Consider the following 17,255-nt stretch of genomic DNA (forward strand, 5'->3'; position numbering starts at 1 on the left):
ATTTATGGCAGAATGTGGAGCCTTCAGAGATGACCAGGGGATGTATCACTTGACAGGATGGGGCTTGGATTCCACGTGAATTTCTATTCTTACATCTAAAGTGTTGGTTCCTTCTTCCCATTGAACATTAGCTCTTCTGGATTAGAGATAGCCAGAGAGGAGGGAGCCAGCTATGGGTCAAACACCTGATGTGGTGCGTTGCTGGCTAGTGGACACAAGTCCTCCCCATAGGCACCAAATGCAACTATTTTGGGAGTGGGATCTCCTCTCTGTCCCTCTGTCTCTACCTTCCAACGTCCACAGAGTTCCTCTTTCCTGTGTTCTATTTCTCGCTCTCTCTAATCCTTTATTTTGCTCTCTCTCCTCCCTCAGTGACAGCCCTGACTAGCGAAGTTGCCTATTCCACCTAGAAGGTATATCCTCCTCTTAAGGCAAGATGTTAACAGCTGTAGAGAAGCAATGCTGACGGATGAAATTTTGTCAAGAAACGGTTATTTTGCAAAGATGCTTTGGGCCAGCTGATAGTTTGATGACAGCGTGATGTTTAAATCTATACACCGTCTTATTGAGAGCCGTTTGGAGTCCTAGATAGAATAACTTAAGATAGCAAAACCTAAGACATGACGGAAATTGCACTGTTATCAAAATATCTATGGAGAAAATAAAGCTATACCAGAAAAAAATTCCATTGGAACTATGGACTTAAAGTTATCAGAGAAGAACAAGCAGATGTATAATAGACAAATGACTGTATTATGATTTTTGGGTACGTCCTTATCTGTGCAGACATGTATATGTATACGTATCGATATGCACACACACCCCTGGACTAAATCTCAGCATTGTAAACATGCAAGGAGTGAGAAGGTGTGTCCTTCTGATATTTTTGTCCTTCTTATTTTCTTTTAAGTACTGATTCACAGTCAGGAATCAGATACAATCTCATCTGAAAAGAAAAACCCGAACTCTTGGGCAAGTTAAGCATGTCATCATTCTTGCAAGACGGTCCTGACACGGAGACATTCATTTTGTTTTGTTTGAGGGAAAAGTTAATTTCAAGTAGAACCATATATTTTCATTTAAAAAGTGTATCCAAAACCGCATAATTTGTGGCCCAATGGGAACGCCTCCTGCTTTTTAGCATATTCTTAAGTGGGTAGAATAGGGTAGGAACATTTGATCTGCTTCAAAAGACATTTCACATTTATTTGCTTAAAATGCCCTTTAAATATCAACGAGAAGCCATCAAATCCCTGGGATTTAGCTTGAAACTGTAAATTACACAAGGAAATGCAGGCAAGAAAGCATTAACCTACACGTGCTTTGTCAAAAGAGAACTTTAAGATTTAACTGCACGCATTCTTGGATTTTAGCAAGTCATAGTCCCTCTGTTAAATCTCCCCCTCCTCAATTTCTTTTTTTTAAGGATTTATTTATTTGAAAGAGAATGAGCATGAGCGGGAAGTGGGGCTGGGTGGGAGAGGCCAAGGGAGAAGCAGACTCCTCCCTGAGGCCAGAACTTGAAGCCGCTGGATCCCAGGACCCCAAGGTCATGACCTGAGTCAAAGGCAGATGTTTCACCCACTGAGCCCCCGGGCGCCCCTTGTATGCCCTGGAAGTCAACTTCACTATAATCTTCTGCTCAGAGGATGTGTCCGGTTTGAACGAATTCCTTAATTGTCACTTACCATGACTTCCTAAGCGGGACCCTATCCTTAAAACATTGTATCACTCTATGGCATATTCCAAACTAGAAAAAAAAAAGAAGAAAAAAAAAAGGAAAAATAATTTAAGGGCAGCCCAGGTGGCTCAGCGGTTTAGCACCACCTTCAGCCCAGGGCCTGATCCTGGAGACCCAGGATTGAGTCCCGCATCGGGCTCCCTGCGTGGAGCCTGCTTCTCCCTCTGCTTGTGTCTCTGCCTCTCTCTCTCTCTCTCTCTCTCATGAATAAATAAATAAAATCTTAAAAAAAAAAAAAAGAATAGCTTTGGTCGACATGAGCTGACGACAGCTAAGAGCTGCAGGAGCTAGGGGAAAGAGCAGACTCCCTGCCTGGCTTTACATTAGAGTCACCTGTCCTGGGCAGCATCCTCGACCCGCCCCCCCCCAGAGGGATTCAGAGTGACCTGGTCCGGGCTGGGGCCCCGGGAGATGGTTACGGTGTCAGCCTCCAAAGTGAAGCTCTAGTCTCTACATGTTGAGTGTCGAAACAGTGGACAGTGACTGAATTTGCCCCACCTGTCACATAGACGGGCTAGACACCATGTAAAGGACGTTGTATTAAAGAGAAGAAAAGGCCTGTAAAAGGTAGACACGAGATGATAGGACAAAAGGGAGGATGATTCCATTTTTTCTCTAATAATTATTTACATTTTCAGCATTCCTATTGAGCAAATCTTTTCTTAATTGCTAGGGGCTAGAAATACCATAAAAAAATAATCGCATTCTGACTAGAGTCTGGCTCAAGTGAGTTGTTTTCAACTCTGTTTCCATGAGGACCGACCGATAAGCAGTTTATATTCCTACTGTGACTTGCTGGCCCCGCCGAGGGGGAGCAGGCGCGAGAGGAAGGAAGGGCGGTGGGCAGTGAGGAAGGCCAGCCTGGAGGAGAGACGGACCCAGGCGTGGGGCGCAGTCGGCTCACGTCGCCGGCGAAGCACCTCCCCGGGTCTGGGAATTATGACTGCAGAAGCCCTAAAGCCTCTGTATCGGAACAGCCTCCTCATGAAGTCTGATCTTGACCTTTATCGTGTGTTGTGTTCACGTCTACTCTCACTTGTTGCTCCTCTTGAGATCCTACCCTCACCTCCCACCCCTTGTTCCATTACTCAACTTAACCTGAGCTCACAGCGTAGAATGCAAGAGGCTCCGCACACGCTGCTGGCTCAGTCTCCCTCATGTGTCCCTTCCACTATCCTCCTGCCCCAACACCTTCATCGGCCTCATCAGTCGCTACAAGGAACAGTCCATTTCCCTAGGCTGATATTCCATCCTGCCGTGAGCTGGCCTGGCCTCTACTCGCCTGGGCACGGTCCCTGCAAGTGTAGAGTATTTATTCCAGGTTTCTCCCAGACACACCAGTTACTTTGGAGACTCTTTGATCTTCTTTCCTATTTGTCATGTGCCCAGTTCCCATACTTCCTTCCAGGCTCCCTGGGTGAGATAAACTCAAGCTGCTCCTTCCGGGTGTGTGGAGAGTTATGGGTCTCTGAACGCCCATGCAAGCGCACGTGGACACGAATATGTAGCTACACACGGGTGTGAATCAACTCCAGGTGGCCAGTGTTGGTAGCATGAGATCACCCGGGAGACTGCTCCACACGCCCCTTTCCCTCTGTAACTGGCTCTGACCCCACCAACTCCTTTACGAATCCTTCAGCCTCAGGTCAGCTCAGATACGACTATCAGAAACCCTGAAAGCCCTTTTACGTGACCTATTGTTGGTAACGCAGAAGATTGAGAGATGAACAAGAGTTTTAATCCAAAAATGATATGGGGAAACTTTAATAGCAGGTGGAAACTGCATGTGTTGGGTGAGGGGATAGGTGGTGGGGGAGAAATGCAGAGCTTTAGGGACTCTACATTCCATTAAGGTTCCGTGATGATGGCTAATTTTATGTGTCAACTGGACGGGGCCACAGGACGCCTGGAATTTTGGCCTAATATTAATCTGGGTGTGTCTGTAAAGGTCTTTCTGGATGAGGTTAACTCTAAATATAGACTGAGTAGGGCAGATCGTTGTCCCCAAACGTTGGTGGGTCTCATCCAATCAGTTGAAGACTGGAGTAGAACAAAAAGGTCAAGTGAGGGAGAACTCTGTCTTCCCGGGAACGTCAATCTTTTCTGGACTTGAACTGAAACATTGACTGTTGAATCTCATGCCTGCTGCCCCTCAGACTGGAAGCATATGTCACCTGGTCTGGGTCTCCCACTCACTAGCCTCAGGGTTTGGGGCTTCTCGGCCTCCGTAATCACGTGGGGCAACCCCCTACAATACATCCCTTTAGACAGATATATTTGAGAGGTGCTGGTGGCTAGCACTGGCGCCTTACAGACACTAGAACAGGGACAACAGCAAAAGCATTTCTGTATATGTACTGATGGGAATCCCAGTACCGTTTTTCTGGACAACCCTGTTGAGTACGTATATGTACATGGTTTCGGTGCTGTCACGTTCCCGGTAACTGGAAGGTCAGGCTACAGATGGCTGTTGTGTTCTCTTCACTTAGTAATGCTACCCAACTCTTCCCACCAGGCCCCACTCTCTTAAAGATCTCCGGGAAAGAGAATTGGCCGAGGTTGGAAATTCTAGAATGGCATAGCTTGAGAAGAACGGAATGCCTTTGCACGTATGTTTAATTTCTAAGTTGACCTATAAATTGGGAGCGTGTTAGTCACAGCATGCGACGTAGATGGTTTTCAGCCTAAAAGCAGATGTTTATTCAATAGCTCTGGGACCAATTATCTGTGTGGCAGGTTACAGGGGCCTGATGAGCTGTGAGTGCTGTATTTCATTCATTCTTGGATTCATGTTGTGATGTCTCTCTTTTTTTTCCTAGTGGAGACTATCCTTTTGAACCTAATTGCTGCATCTGGTTTCCTCAGACCAATTTGGGAAAATTAGGTTGAACACTCAGTTCTCACCAAGACTGCCAACCACTGATTAATAAAATATGTTTGATCCTTGAGTGGAGCTTAACAAAAATCCAACTATCTGAAGCTCTATATCGTAGTAGCCCTGAGGCATTCGACACGGAATGAAAGACAGCACTGTGCTCCCTTTCAATAAAGCAGATGATGGAAGTTCTAATTTTATGCTAATTTACATGCCTTGGCATAAATTGTCCTCCGTAAGTCATTCCTCCTCATTTCTAGTCAGCCACTGACTTCCCACGGCCATTAATTATCACGTATGCAACCATTATTTCACACCTGGATTTTTGTCTTACGTTGACCTCTAGCCTTTTTTCAAACTCTAACGTCCTCTGTGTGAGGCTCGTTAATTTTCTCAACCGTTTCCTTATGCTACTTTTCTATTAAAAGACTTTCCGTGGCCCCATATTGTACGACTCGGTCAACCAATGTCATCCCCTATCGAACACACCCAGCTTTATATTAATTTCCAGCAGATAGCTTCTCTCTACCCAGACCTGTCCAGAGGCCTAGGAGTCAGGAGAAGAAGGGAGGTGGGGAGTCTGGGGGTACAGAGGTAGAAGTGCAAACAGCGTGGATGGGGAGGTGGAGTATGGTTGGACGGCCGAATGCAAGCGGAGCTGAGGGGGTCGGGAGCGAGAGCGACAACAGGTAAGGCTAGTGAGGCAGGTGAATGACGTCAATCCTGGCATGATAGGGTGTTCCTGCTTTATTGTGAAGTCAGCACGGAAGAGCTCTAACAGGTCCCTGTGCCCTTCAGGAAGGCAACTCCAGGAGTGTGGCTAAGAATGTATTAGAGGCAGAAGGACTAGCTTAGGGACAGGTGGGGACATGTAGAGAGGCAGGGCCATCACCTCCCCAAGGACAGGCACTCATGTTTTCAGCTCTAGCCCCTCCACTGCCTCTGAGTAGACACTTCATCACGCGTATTTGCTGGGCTGAATGGAGATTTCATACGGCCTCTCTGCCTACTCCAGAGTTCTGTTGTCTCCATCCTAATTTTGTAGTTCCACCACATAATAACAAAATACACAGACTTTTGCCCTTTGGTGTCCATTCTGGATTCCCAAGCTGGGAGGGTGGCCGGACAGGCATACAGGTTCCAGTGTTAGAGGTCTGCCCTTAAGAACCTTGTAAACTTGTGCCAAGCTGTTTAGCCAGATCCCAGCGTCTTCATCTCGAAGTTGGGGAGCGTGATGCCTGCCTCACAGTATTGCCAGAGTGATGCAAAAAGATAGGACAAGTGCATGGCACGGGGTGGAGTACACGGCCCCCGACGATGTTCTTCTGGGCCTCTTCCACCTCCTGTCCTGCTCTCCCCAGTTAGGAGGCTCTGTTATTCAACAAGCAATAGTGGGAATCTGTTCTGTGCATAGCAAGGTGTTAGGTCTGCGCATTGAAAAGGAAATGGGGTAACTGTCTTGCCTTTCAGGAACCCCAATGGAGCAGTGTAAAATACTCATTTTCCAGCAAAGTGAGAGACTTTAGAGGAGGGAGAGAGATCGAATATCCTAAGACTGCAATGGGAACCCTGGGAAATGGGTCCCTTAAAGTTGGGGACAAAAGTGCAATACATCTTTGTATCCAACACAACGTCTAGAATAACGTTGAACTCAAGCACAGGATCCATCAAGCAGTCCCACTGGACAGATCAACACAGTAATCCCAGGAGATCCCCTTCCTGCCCTTCTGTCCAGCACACCCTCCCCCAAAGGAAACGGTGATCCCGAACCCCTTCCTCCTCAGTCCTGATGCTCCGCTTAGCTCCTCCCCCGTAATTTTCTCTTCAGGGGTCTGTTGCCCGCCCTGTGCAGGGGATTGATTTGGGGACCGGTTGTATTACCGCCTGGCTGCACTTTTGTCCTGCCAATAGCCCTGCTATCTTCTATCTGCACCTTTGCAAGTGGCTGTGAGTCCTGAGGGGTCTTCTTTGTACCCGGGAAAATAACAGGGGCCCGAGAGGCTGGCACTCCCGTGTGAAGACCCGGATTTCCATTCTGCTTCCTTGCTGATGACCCACGTTCCTTCAAATCATTTTACACTGCCTGAATTAGGAGCCCCTGCCTGTCTCTGTGTCGGAAAAACTGCAACGGTGTCAGGGAGAAACTGTTCCTAATTTGCTCCACAGGCCAGCCTTGGGGACGGTTCTCAGCCACCTGACCTCTCATTTTCTACGCCTTGACCTCATAGGCTCTCTGTCTCCAGCCATATCCTAACAGGAAAGCAACAAAGGAACGAGATGACGAGAAGGTATCAGCTAAGGTTCGCGCACTCTTGCTACTGTTCTAAGCACTTTGCGTGTAATTTCTGATCCACAAAATAACTTTGACTTTACAGAAGAGGAAACAGGCACAGAGCAGTTAAATAATCTGCTGAGGATCACACAGCTAGGAAGTGCTGGGGCCGGGATTCAAGCCCAGCCATGCGGGGTCTGGGGCCTCCCTGCCACACGCCATGCTGTGAATCCATCCTTTAGGCCGCCGTGCTTTAGGAGATCCTTGGGATTCGTGAGAGACTAAGTTCTTATTATAGGAAGCACTTGACTTTATGGCTTGCTTTGAAAGGCAAGTGAAAACAAGGGTCTCTAGACATTATGGGTTTTTCTCCTGTCTTAAAATACCCTAAGGGGCCATGTGATAGCATCTTGGGCGGTTCCAGTTCTGGTCCGGGCACCTGGGTTAGGTGTCTGTTCTGTAGTGAGGGAGAGACTTGGAGGGATCTGGGAAGCGTGATGCCCTAATGTCCTTAATAATTGTTCAAAATCAATAAGTGAATTCTCCCTCAAAGATCAAACAAATAGCTGTCATTTGAACATGAAGACTCCTAACTCTGGGAAACGAACTAGGGGTGGTGGAAGGGGAGGAGGCGGGGGGTGGGGGTGAATGGGTGAAGGGCACTGAGGGGGGCACTTGACGGGATGAGCACTGGGTGTTATTCTGTATGTTGGCAAATTGAACACCAATAAAAAATAAATTTATTATTAAAAAAAAACAAATAGGGATCCCTGGGTGGCACAGCGGTTTGGCGCCTGCCTTTGGCCCAGGGCGTGATCCTGGAGACCCGGGATCGAATCCCACATCGGGCTTCTGGTGCATGGAGCCTGCTTCTCCCTCTGCCTGTGTCTCTGCCTCTCTCTCTTTCTCTCTCTGTGACTATCATAAATAAATAAAATTTAAAAAAAAAAAACAAAAAACCAAAAAAACAAATAGCTGTCATTCAAATACCTAACCCTTCCCCTGCTTCCCTATGACACCCCCGTTGTTGGCTGTGCCTCTTCTCCATCTTCTCTTCCCTACCATCGCAATTCCCTTGTCCTACACGCCATTCTTGGAAGGCTTTGCCAGGCTAGTTAACGTGCTAAGGGATTCTAGGCTAGTGTGTTCTTGAATGTTAACACCTCCGAGTGTCCCTATCACTCACACCCTGTATCCCAACTAGCTCATATTTTAACGAGGAACTTCTGGAAACATCCTCTTATTATCCTAAATGAATAATCCCACTGAGGCTGGTGGAGCTGCTATTTGGGAGCAGCTGGGTCTCAATTTAAAGCTCCAAACGAGGGCAGTTTAAATATGGGGCTCCCTTAGCATTCATAGACCTGGCAGCCCAATTACTCTTTCCCGGGGGAGAGGGGTGTGTCCTCCGAGTGGGAGGGGCTGTGTCTGCAGACACTAGTCGGGTTTGGGTGCAAGGAAGCCAAGTCACTCAGGACCATTGCTCTGTGATTTTGGAGACGCCCCTGTGGCTGTGGTCCCCGGGCCTGGACATTCCTTCTGTGATCTGCACCTGGCACTCTCTCAAAGTCATGAAACGGGTCTCCTTCAACTGTGTTTCTGGCTGTGCCAGGAGGCATGCATCCGGGCAAAGCGCGGCGGGTGGGACTCCTCCTTCTGGGACAGAAGGGACCGTGGCCCCTAACCACAGGGGCCCTGCTGGCCTGGCACCCAGGATCTGTGCGGGGACTCAGGCTGAATTAGATGTGCTGTGCCCTGGGGGTGGTACCAGGGACAGGGCCTACCCGAGGGCTGGGGTCTGCACTGGGGTTCTTACCCTAACAACAACAACAACAACAACAACAACAACAACAACAAAATGTCTTTGGTCCTTGGGAAACTCATTTAGCTTTTGTGTGTTCCATAAAGGACCTCAAGATTGAGTTTCCAGGTCTAAGGCTCAGAGCTCAGACTGTTGGACCTCAGGCCCTCTCCACCACTCTTTAGCCGTGTGATCCTGGGCAGGTGTCTGCACGTTCCTAAGACTTGACCCCTTTATTGGAAAAATGGCATAGCAATAGCACCTGTTCCAGAGAATTCCACAGGGTTGAATGAATCTACGTGCCCAGCACATGGCAGGAGCTCCGTCAGGACGGAGGAGCTATCACACGTACCACTGTCATCATCATCATCATCCTAGGTGCCGGTTCTGCTCGGTTGGCAGTAAGTGCCTGCATCATGGGGCGCTGCTGGGGATCTTCAGGAGACAGGATTCCTGACACGGTCCTGTCCACGGGCCAACACAGACTCCCGCTGCACGCATCAGTGTCTGATCTCTGACTTCCATGCAAAGTAACCAGAGGTGTTAGGGTTTTTTTTTTTTTTTTTTCAAAGATTGTATTTATTTATTTGAGAGAGAGAGCAGGAGGAGGAAAAGAGGAAAAGGGACAAGCAGACTGAACACAGACTCAGCACCCTGAGAACAGAACTGGACTCGGGCTTGATTTCACAACCCCAAGATCAAGACCCAAGTTGAAACCAAGACTTGGAAACTTAGCTGATTGAGCCACCCAGCCACCCACCCCATCATTACTTTTTTTTTTTTTTTCATTTATTTTTTTTTTTATTGGTGTTCAATTTACTAACATACAGAATAACACCCAGTGCCCGTCACCCATTCACTCCCACCCCCCGCCCTCCTCCCCTTCTACCACCCCTAGTTCGTTTCCCAGAGTTAGCAGTCTTTACGTTCTGTCTCCCTTTCTGATATTTCCCACACATTTCTTCTCCCTTCCCTTATTAGGGTTTAAACAAATCTGAGAAGCCAATTTACGTCATGCAAGAGGCCCCAGCGGGAAAGCACTCAGCAATCCTGGAGAGAAGAACACTGAAGGTGAGCTGAGAAGAGGGAGAAGCAGCGGCCCTGATACACAGAACCCTGCAGGTGCCTGGCCGGTGTTCCTGGACGCGGGGCAGCGTCCTTCCCCTCACTTCTTTGCATGCAACGCTTGAAATCTCTAGGGTTGTTTCCTTCAGGGACACAGAGGGGACTAGTGTTCCTCCCACCTTCCCTGGGGATTCTCAGCCTCTCTTCCCAGTTTCATCGAACCTCTTAGATAACTCATCACCGGGTTCATTATGTCCACACAGTAGGGGAAGCCTCCCTACATAATCCACCCTCTGCTACGGGAGCCCAGCTAGGCTTCTAAACTCTGGGTGAGCATCTTGCCCCTAACCAGCTTGGCACAACTGGAATGAGGTGTCGTGACTGAACTACCTTGAAGAGAATATACATGCTGAGTTGACTATGAAGAACTTTGGCATTGAAGAGGTCTGGGGGCACCTGGGTGGCCCTGTCTGTTAAGCTTCTGACTCTTGATTTTGGCTCAGGTCATGATGTCAAGGGGGTGAGACCGAGCCCTGCACGGGCCCCATGCTCAGCTTGGAGTCGGCTTCAGGGTCTTCCTCTGCCCCCTTCCACTCATGCTCTCTCTCTCACTCTCTCTTGTAAATAAATAAATCTCTTTTAAAAAAAAGTATAAATGTGGGTCGCCTGGGTGGCTCAGTTGGTGAAGCATCTGTCTTCGGCTCAGGTCATGATCCCAGGCTCCTGGGATGGAGCCCCACATAGGGCTGGCTCCCTGCTCAGCGTGGAACCTGCTTTTCCCTCTCCTCCCCACTCGTGCTGTCTCTCACTATCTCTGTCTTTCTCAAGTAAATAAAATCTTTAGAAAAAAAGTAAAAATATTTTTGTAAAAGTAAATATGCTTTGTAAACGAGAATATTCTGTAGCAATAAGGTATTAGCAGTAGCCAGTTCCGCTGTGTTAAGCGTTGTGCTCTTTGCATCAGTTGGGCGTCCCACAACGATGATCATTGTAGCTGCTAGAAGAAGAGGAGACATTACTACATCGCTGAAGGTGGAACCTTGTAGAATTGCAAACCAGTTCTCTCACTTAGTTCTTCCTTCTGGCCACGCTGTCATGTGCTAATTCTCGTAGCCATACTGTTGCTGGGGGGGCAGGACACTGTGCATAATCTTGCAGAGGGAGTGGGTTATCCTAGTCCTCATCATAGCCTTCCTCTTACTATTATTACCAGGGATGGAGCCCTCGTGGAATAAACAAACCTGGAACTATCTTCCACATGATCATCAATACCTGCATATGCAAAATTCCACATATGTATCCATTGAAGGCAAAAAAAATAAATAAATAAAAAGCTGAGTTTGCATATCTTTAAAAAAATCAAAATAAGGAGCTCAAGGCACCAGCACATTTAGGCAAGGGCAGCCATTCTTATAAAAGGAAATATTTAAAATTTTGGTCTGGATGAATCAAAAAGACTCAACACAAAACCCGAATTTATTAAATTAAAAACTCTAAGTAGTCCCTAAGACTGAGATTTTCACTGGATGAAGTTCCACGGACTAAAATGATAGATTAGCTCTCCTGATCCAATCGGCAGGAAACACTTGCTAGCAGCTGCCTGGATCCTACACTATCAGGCCGAGGAGCAGATGGGATTTAAATTTCTCATAGGTAATGTCACCGCAGTGATGTTTCCTCTCTTCCAGATGCTTCCCTGGGGGTGGGGGAAGGTGTTGGGACCGCTGGAACTGCACTTTAGAGGATCCTGGTTACTGTTTCCATGAATAAGATCAAATGGTGTTTATCCTCCATCGATCAATACCGTCTTGTTTGAACTGATTGAGTCATTTAGAGACACATAAGGTAATGACAACAGTTGTGCAACAGTACCCAGCGTGCCACCCCGCTTGCTCGGGGATGACAGTGTTTTAAAAGACAGTTACTGAAACAGATTAGTAACGTCGCCTGGCTCTGTGACGAAATGAACGCACCCCACTGCAGGCCACCCCGCGGGTTTGAAGGACGGGGCGTTGGGTTTTTCACCAAGAGTTTCCTAGAGCACCGTTCTCTAAAATCAAAGTATACTGTGTTTTGTTGGGGCCGCTGCTGTCTCGTTAGAATAAAAGAAAAGTGAGAGGTTTTTTTTTTTTTTATTGTCTTTTCTGGATAAATGGTCACTCTTGGTGACCAATCAGGACTTTATAATTTGTGTGTGGTTTTTGATTTAAAGCGTCTCAGCGTGGTTTTGGCAAAGAGCAGCTAGTGGGTAAGTTTGGGAAAAGGTCTCCGGAAACTTTTCTGGAGATTGTTACAGGTGGAGAAGTGGGAAGGGGGAGCGAGCTCTGCTGGACTCCTAGCAGGTGCCAGGGATGGTGCTTGAGCCGTTTTGCTAGGTCATCTCACTGGATCGTCACGAAACCCTGCAGGCCACCCTGCCACCCTTGAGGAACTGAGAGTCAGGGAAGTTAAGTAGCGCACCCGGGCCACACAGCGCGGAGTCCGGGAGGGGGCCTTGCAGCCGGGCTCGGTCAGAGAGTCTGGGGTTCCTTCTCTAAGTGCTTTGGAAGCCGCCAACACAGGCGTGGTCCTGTTTGGTGGAAGGGGGCTAGGCCATCGGGTCCCTCCGACATCTTCAACTGGGCTGATTTCAGGTGGTTCTGGTTTTATGGAGCCTGGATGAGAACCCCAACAGTGATTTGTTCTTTCCTAATCTGTGCTCTGAGGGATGCCATTTCTGAGACATGTTAATAGATGTCCCTGAGGGATGTTCGGTTGTAAAGGAAGCTTAGGGAACAACACGTCTCACACTCAGAGATGCTCACAAGAAGTACATACACGGACGCACACAGGACATCCCGGGCCCGGCGAGCACGACTACAATGGTTTCACGCTTGGGCTCTGGGGTGGGACCACTTGGCTGAGGAACCTGGCTCTTCGTTTCCCAACTGGGTGATGAGGAGCCTCTTAGGCAACTAATCCCTGCTCCATTTTCTCATTAGTAAAACGTTACACTAGTATCTACCCTATGCGGCGCGTCTAAGAAGAATACAGATGGACGCATGGACGGTGCTCCGGAGGGCACTTGGCCATTTAATGCACAATAAACGTCTGTCATTTTAAAGGATGACTCCAAACATCCACGTAGTAATAGGTCCTGCTCTACAGCATCTGACTTCCTTCCCTCAACCTGCCAATAGGGTCACTTTTGGGGGCCCACACGTATTAACGTCCACTGAATACAGTGTGGGGAATGTTGTATTTGAAACGACACAAAACAACTTGGTCTTAACCCAGTTAAAAATAATACCTCGATATTCGGGGTTTTCCTCTCCATCATGTCGCTTCGTATTTGCCCACAAGTTTTTTTTTTTTTTTTCCTTTCTTTTTGCCAATTCTCTTTCCCCTTCCCTTATGCTGGATAAACAATAAATTGGAACAGAAAAGTATGAGAATCATCTCAAGTGGACAGTATCAATATAATCCTGGAAAATATGGCCTGGAAATATGAACCAGTAAGTCATTTGTCTATTATTCTGTATTTAGCAGAGGAAGGCCTTGGCACGTCAACAAGCGAGTGCTCTTATTCCAGTAAGCCCTGGTAGCTCCAGACCGATGCTCCCACTGTAATCCCTCGGCACAGATAACGATGGATGCTTCGGACCAGACCAATACACCTTTGAAGCTTCTAAACTATGACAAAACCCTCATCCTGCACAGGGCACAAATAATGCTGTGTTCCTCACCTTCTTGAAGTCATGCTATACACCTCCGAGAAGTCCTACCTTAAGGACACTTATCTCGGAGCCCAGTCTCCTTGGAATTCATTTTAATACTCATAGAACGAAAGTATTTCAACCAGAGTTTATGAGATTTCTGGTAGGAAGGGATATTCCTGGTAAGCGCTCTGACACCTTTCTTAAGACACAATCGTATCATATTTTGGTTATGAATCGTCTTTCTGGAGTGAACAAAATGACCATGTGACAATATACCCACTGTGGCACCGTTGCCCAAACCATCCCAAGAAAAAGATCTAATGATTAGCTAGCCCCAAGGTTGAGATTTAACACAGTCAAAGCCAGTCATTTTCCACGTCTGTTTTTGTCCTTCCTTCCTTCCTTCCTTCCTTCCTTCCTTCCTTCCTTCCTTCCTTCCTTCCTTCCTTCCTTCTTTCTTTCTTTCTTTCTCTTTATTTTATAATTGTTTTTTATTGGAGTTCAATTTGCCAACATATAGCATAACACCCAGTGCTCATCCCATCAAGTGCCCCCCTCAATGCCTGTCACCCAGTCACCCCCACCCCCCGCCCACCTCCCTTTTCTTTCTTTCTTTCTTCTTTCTTTCTTTCTTTCTTTCTTTCTTTCTTTCTTTCTTTCTTGCTTTCTTTCCTTCCTTCCTTCCTTCCTTCCTTCCTTCCTTTCTTTTTCTTTCTTTCTTTTTCTTTCTTTCTCTCTCTCTCTCTCTCGTAAAGCGAACAGCTTAAGGCATTTCTCTGGTGAGTAGGATCTTGGCAAAAGAAATAGCAAGAATTCGCCAGGGTGATTTTGCATGGGGGCCTTTTCTGTGGGGTTTTGTGTTTCAGATTTTGGTTTTGGGTGGTTGCGAAGGACAAAGGAGCTGGAAGGAGAAAGTTGGATCTACGAAATCCCAAGTAATGCTAGCAATTATGACCTATACGGAGAAATCAGAATATGCCAGTGATGTTCACGCTATTCCTCTTGTAAGTACAATTTTTTATGTTCCCAGAGGTCTTAGGACTAGGACACAGTCAACCACCACTCCCCCAGCTGGCTGGCCACGGCTAAATAAACTTCTCAGCAGCATTGGCCCTGCTCTTGAACCCAAGACGGCAAATCTACTTGTCAGCCCCAGACACGGATTGAACCAAGTAGCAGAAGACAGCTGCCGTTGCATTCTGAGGGTGTATGATTATTCCAATATATTCTTTTGTTTTCAGATTGCTCCCTTAGTATAAAAACAGCCAGAAAGCGCCCTGTGTCAGGCTCTATGGTGTACAGAGCTGTTCTCACCGCATTCCCACTGAGCCGCACTGCACAGTTTCACAGAGTTGAAGCAAGAAAAAGCAAAACACATGGACCGTACCTGAGTGATTTCAGAGATCCCCACCCGGAAAAGGGTTCCTTGATTATGGCGAGTTCAACGTGTCACTCCGGTTATGCTCTAATCAACATATCAAACTCCAAAGGTTCAGTGGCTTTAGGTTTGGTTTACAATTCCTGGGAGTTAAACTTTAACTCACCCTGTCCCTTGCGTCCATACAGCCCTTTGACCAGATAATTGGGTCACTACAGCTCCGCAGAATCTACATAACTGCCAGGGGTGTCTGTTTACAACATTAAAATATGTTTTGCATTAAAACCTGTGGATGCGAATATTATTTAGAAGCTCTTTTTGCGAATTCCATATTTAAAAAGTAGAACTTACTGCAGCCTGGGTAACTACGCTTTTATTTATGTTAGCTCCCTTGTTTTCTGTGCCGTCAAAAGGATATTGAGTCTAAGGTATATTTGGGAGAGTCTCTCTATCCTCCCCTTTTTTAATGCTTTTTATATTATTGTATTGCAGGGAGTGAAGTGTGGAGTTTCAGGTCAGGTATTCAGATAGATGCTGGCTTACAAAAATAAAATACACAAAGCATTTATATAACCGAGTAAATAGGGTCAGATCAGGGTGGGGAATCAGGCTTCTTTTCATGCAAGCTACTCATTCGGATTTCAAGAGTGTGTCCTTCCTGCGAGGGCATCACCGTCAGCTGTGGACTGGCTAATATGAGATCCGCAGCTAGTGTTCAAGGCTTGAAATCTCGGTGGCAACTGTGTTTCTTGAAGAATAAAGTGACATTTTCAAAGCTATAACCTCCAGATTCTAAGTTCCTTGGTACGAGCTCTAGTCCACAAAGGAAATTCTTCAAGGTACTAAAGCCCACTTGAAAACAACCCAAAGCCCTCCCAATTTTGAGTAAATTTGGCTTATGGATTTATAAGCCATAGCCCCCCAAACTCGAATTAGAAGCTACCTCGCTTGGCTTCAGTACAAGTAAGAGGAGTCTAATTCTCTAGGAACCAGCTCTCGGCAGAAGCACGTTGGCCATGGAAGAGCATGGAGTGAGCAATCCTTCCATGATATGGTCGTAGGGGAAGAGGGGTCACCCAAGTGCTTGGGTATCTAAAGCGCAGGACACAAAGCATGTTGCTGGGATGTTAGTTCTGCTTATGGTTTTTAGTTCTCAGATGCCTTGTTTGCCTCTGCTTCTCCCAAAGTGATGCACGGCCAGGTGAGACAGAGCACTCATTTTGCCCTGAGACGTGCCCTGCGAGTGAGCCCTGGGGGAGCACTCACTACACAGCCCTGGGGGAGCACTCACTACACAGGCCACATCCTGGACAACCCCACGGAGAGGTTTCCCTGGAGAAAGTTCAGTCTGGGCTCGAATAGTTTCCACACATGTGATCCTGACCTTGACTTTGCCTGGTCCTGCAGAGAATGGTATACTTTTTTGTAAAAAAGTATATAAAATAAAGTATAAAAAAGTATAAAAATATATTTATATATATATTACTTTTTATAAAAAATATTTTTGTAAAAAAATATATATATTTTTTACTTTTTGTATTTTTATTGAAAAATATATTTAAAAAAATACACAGACATTTTACCATTTACAGATTGCAGATATAGATGCTCTAAAAGAGTTCACTCTATTTTGTTGTTTTATGATACCTCTTGCCCCTGATACCACAAATATTCCAGTCTTGTTGATATCAGTTTAGAAAGGGGAGCATGGGAGCGTGACCTGCAACATACCCGGTGAACAGAAAGACAAATTTTTCAGTTATAAATTCTTTTTTATCTTCTGTACATTATTGCACTAGGGAGCCACAAAATTCTGTAGCATCATTACAATGAAAACAGGTTAAAAATGAAGAAGATTATTACATAGAAATGCATGGATTCATCATCTCCTTTAACATATATATTATGTATATATAAAAGAATACTATATGTATATATATAAAAGATTTTATTTATTTATTCCTGAGAGACAGAGAAGAGACAGAGACACAGGCAGAGGGAGAAGCAGGCTCCCTGCAGGGAGCCCAATGTGGGACTCGATCCCGGGACCCCGGAGTCATGCCCTGAGCCAAAGGCAGGCCCCCAAACACTGGGCCCTCCTGGCGTCCCTGAGAATGGTTGATATTTTAAGATTGTCAGTCCTGGGAGAGTTTTCCTTGTTGTTTTGTGTGGTAAGTGCTTGGATGGTGAGAAGTAGAGATGAGGAAAGAAAAGCTGGGATTTTAGGTGTCTGGTAGAAACAGAAAAAATGCAACAGGTAAAAGAAGGCATTTATTGACTAGTTATTTAAAAAAATTGGTTTATTATATGAGGGGTCCTGGCATTCAACAGGATAGGGCTCTACTCAACTTAAACCAAAGTGTTTGAAAATAAGTTAAAATAGCCCTAAAGTCTACTCATTAAGTGGGACAATTGACATATAAAT

The 17,255-nt window shown here is 46.3% G+C and overlaps 1 protein-coding gene across 2 annotated transcripts in view; it reads right to left on the reverse strand.

Moving 5' to 3' along the window:
• A1CF (APOBEC1 complementation factor) overlaps positions 1–14,971 on the reverse strand; it is an 82,896-nt gene extending 67,925 nt beyond the window's left edge. For both annotated transcript variants that reach the window (XM_077874875.1, XM_077874874.1), the window contains exon 1: positions 14,840–14,971. The gene's annotated coding sequence lies outside the window, so the exon portion shown is untranslated. The remainder of the gene's footprint in view (positions 1–14,839) is intronic.
• Between the last annotated feature and the right edge of the window lie 2,284 nt (positions 14,972–17,255).

The sequence above is a fragment of the Canis aureus genome, chromosome 27, assembly GCF_053574225.1.
Source record: "Canis aureus isolate CA01 chromosome 27, VMU_Caureus_v.1.0, whole genome shotgun sequence".
Taxonomy (NCBI): Eukaryota; Metazoa; Chordata; class Mammalia; order Carnivora; family Canidae; genus Canis; species Canis aureus.